General features: G+C 45.9%; 1 pseudogene; it reads right to left on the reverse strand.

Moving 5' to 3' along the window:
• Positions 1 to 2,552: 2,552 nt before the first annotated feature.
• On the reverse strand, positions 2,553 to 2,670 carry LOC124614590 (annotated as a pseudogene).
• Between the last annotated feature and the right edge of the window lie 1,348 nt (positions 2,671 to 4,018).

The following is a 4,018-nucleotide window of genomic DNA, read 5'->3' on the forward strand; positions in this document are numbered from 1 at the left end:
TCAGTGTCGGCAAGTTTTTTTTTTTTTTGGGGGGGGGGGGTGATTTTTGCTCCAGTTTCTCACAGGAACATTTCAGGCTCCATGCAAATAGTTTCGACCCTACAAACATTGTATCAACTTCCTTTTATTTTTACTTTCAGCTTCTTTTTGCGCCACTTGCAGTAGAAGCCTTGCTGCAGACTTTATTGATTCGTACTCGATATCGGTATCACCATGCACTGTCCACTTCTCTAAAGCTCTGAACACACTCACTCACACCTTAGAAGAGGCGTCAGGTGAGTAGTTACTGAACGAAATAATTGAGCTGATACGAACTAGCTTTACAAGATATGAGGCCAACATAGCAAATCAGTGACACACGAACACCCTCATTACCAAATAGAGTGTCAGGTTACAGGGTGCTTTTATTCGTGCCAAGCAGCCATGGACACACCGACGCAAAATAAACAAAAGCCACAGAAATGATGCTGCATCAGAGAGGACGGCTGCAAGCCCTCAGCGACCTGTTTAACAATGATCTCTATCCAAGGGCCTGGGACAGTTTGTTGGGCAGCGTCTCCTTAAAATAAGTGCACAACTGCATCAACAAACAGCTACAAGGGGCATGACATTCTGCATGCATGAATCCATCCACGAAAATATTGCTCCTTGTACCTAACTCCCAATCGTCTGCTCATGTAGGCTTTGTGGAGAAGAAAGACTTTCTATAACGACGTTTGTGGTCGCATGATACCGTATCTCATCTCTGGGGACCATTCATTTCGAGGACTCGACAACGGCAGTTGACTGTGGATCTGAACTAAACCTGTTACTTTATTCAATTTTATTTCAATGTGACATGGCACAGTTCTCTACTGTACTTCGGTTGATTTTTTTATTCCATTGGAATGTGTGTCTACGATACACTACCAAGAAAAATGTAATTTCATTTCGAAACTTTTTTAACACGTTGACTGCCCCGTGGCGGCGAATAGACACTACAGAGTCTCACTTCCAACACCCTATGATCGCCAGCGACCACGAACTTCATACTGTTTAGTACAATATCTCTTTCGACGGCTTGTTTGTAATACATTGAGAGGCACATGCGGTTTGTTGGCGAAATATATACTGAGGTGACAAAAGTCATGGGATACCTGATAATGGGCCGTCTCAGACGTCCTTTTGCCCGCCGTAGGGGAGCAACTCGACGTGGCGTGGCATCAATAAGTCGTTGGAAGTCCCCTGGAGAAATACTGAGCCATGCTGCATCTATAGCCGACCATAATTGCGAAAGCGTTGCCAGTGCAGAATCTTCTGCACGAACTGACCTCTCGATTATGCCCCATTAACGTTCGACGGGTTTCATGGAGTGTGATATGCGTGGCTAAATCACTCGCTCGAATAGCCAGATTGTTCTTCAAACCAGTCACGAACAGTTGTAGCCCAGTGACATGGCGCATAGTCATCCACAAAAATTCCAGCCTTATTTGGGAACATGAAGTCCATGAATGACTGAAAACGGTCTCCAAGTAACCGAACACGGAATATTTCCAGTCAATTGTCGGTTCAGTTGGACCGGAGGACCCAATCCGTTCTATGTAAGCACAGCCCACACCATTATGGAGCATCCGCAGCTCGTGGTCTAGTGGCTACCATTGGTGCCTCTGGATCATGGGGTCCCGGCTTCAGTTCCCGGCCATGTTGGGGATTTTCTCTGCCTCGGGAGTGGATGTTTGTATTGTCCTCATCATTTCCTCATCGTCATCATCATCATCATCATCATCATCATCATTCGCGATAGTGGCTAGAATGGACTGTGAATAAAATTGTACTGTGTAAAAATTGGGGCTTTGTATGGGTGCTGATGACTGTGCAGTTGAGCGCCCCACAAACCAAACGCCATCAAACATCATCACCATTATGGAGCCACCACCAGCTTGTACAGTGGCTTCTTAACAACTTGGGTCCAGGGCTTCATGGGGTCTGCTCTACACACGAACCCTACCAGCAGATCTTATCACATGAAATGGGGGCTCACCTGACCAGGTCAGAATTTCCCAGTCGTCTAGGGTCTAACCGATGTGGTCATGAGCCTAGGAGAGGAACTGTAGACGATGTCGTTCTCAAAGGCACTTGTGTCGGTCGTCTGCTGCCATAGCCCATTAACGACAAATTTCGTGGCACTGTCCTAGCAGGTACGTTCGTCGTACGTATCACACTGATTTCTGCGGTTGTTTCGGACAGTGCTGCTTGTATGTTAGCTCTGATAACTCTACGCAAACGCCACTGCTCTCGGTCATTAAGTGAAGGTTGTCGGCCAGTGCGTTGCACATGGTGAGAGGTAAAACTAAAACTAACTAAACTCTTCCCAAATAGGCCATGAAGAGACAACGGTACCGACCGACCGCCGTGTGATCCTCAGCCCATAGCTGTCACTGGATGCAGATATGGAGGGGCACCTTGTCAGCTCACCGTTCTCCCAGCCGTATGTCAGTTTCCGAGACCGGAGTCGCTACTTCTTAATCAAGTAGTCCCTCAGTTTGCCTCACAAGGGCTGACTGCACCCTGCTTGCCAACAGCGCTCGGCAGACCGGATGGTCACCAATCCAAGTTCTAGCCCAGCCCGACAACGCTTAACTTCGGTGATCTGACGGGAACCGATGTTACCACTGCGACAAGGCCGTTGGCATGGTGAGAAGCAATGCCTGAAATTTAATGTTCTCGGCACGCTCATGACACTCTGGATCTCGGAATACTGAATTGCATAATGACTTCAAAAAGAGAATGTCCCATGCGTCTGGATCTAACTACCATTCCGCGTTCAAGTCTGGCCATAATCACATAGGAAACATTTTCACATGAATCACTTGAATACAAATGACAGCTCCGCCAATGCACTGCCCTTTTATATCTTGTGTATGTGACACTACCGTCATGTAGATATCGCTGTCTCATGACTTAGTCAGCTCAGTGTATACCACGAAAGAATATGGTCTATAAATGTGATCTTGTACTGGTGACCTACTATCAGTTTAGCTTTTGTCGTAGTTGTGAGTTATTACAGTTCTACTTGCTGTATATTTTTTGCAGTACTGCTTCTGTTCAAAAAAATGGTTCAAATAGCTCTGAGCACTATGGGACTTGACTTCTGAGGTCATCAGTCCCCTAGAACTTAGAACTACTTAAACCTAACTAACCTAAGGACATCACACACATCCATGCCCGAGACAGGATTATAACCTGCGACCGTAGCGGTCGCGCGGTTCCAGACTGTAGCGCCTAGAACCGCTCGGCCACCCCGGCCGGCACTGCTTCTGTTGATAGACTGACATCAGTTACAGGTGCAATATTTTCTTCAATGTTCTCATGGAGGCAACGAAGATTACCACACACTCCTGATCCAATATAAGGAAATACAGTAAGTGACTTGCCTCGCAGTTACACAAAGAAAAGGATAACAGAAATAGAAAACTGCTAAAAAGTTGTCAAGAGTGTTACTTGAAGATTTCTGAAGTCCTGGAAGGTCTGAAGCTTTAAAATGACTGAAGAAGATAGTCACTCTCTGTGAAACTAGCAACGAATAGCCCTGCCCATCTTGTTATTCATATGCACTGCTTGCCATGTATCTGCATTCAACTCGCCTACTCGGTAAACTGTATACTGTCTTTTCGTTTACACTTTACCTGCTGCTTATAACTAGTTTTTGTTTCTAATTCTCGCCGTGAGATAATTAACCTGCAGTAGTCTGTGTTCTGAGGCGTGCTGAGTTCACAAAGTTACAGGGAAACATGACGTATCTGCAGGCACCATAGATAAGTGTTTCAAAAACTTGGTCTATAAGGGGCATGTACAAAGAAGGATGGAGTTGCTGCGCTAGTATTAGTCTTAGTCGTAGGAAAGAGGAAATTTTATCAAAAGTCATTGAACGGGTGGTTGGACAATAGAATCTGGGGCCGCTGGCAGAGTGTTGAAACAGTCGACAGCTAGTAGGCCAGGAAATGCAAACATGGCACTCGCGAACGTAGTGCTGTGACGG

This window comes from Schistocerca americana, chromosome 4 (genome assembly GCF_021461395.2).
Source record: "Schistocerca americana isolate TAMUIC-IGC-003095 chromosome 4, iqSchAmer2.1, whole genome shotgun sequence".
Lineage (NCBI taxonomy): Eukaryota > Metazoa > Arthropoda > Insecta > Orthoptera > Acrididae > Schistocerca > Schistocerca americana.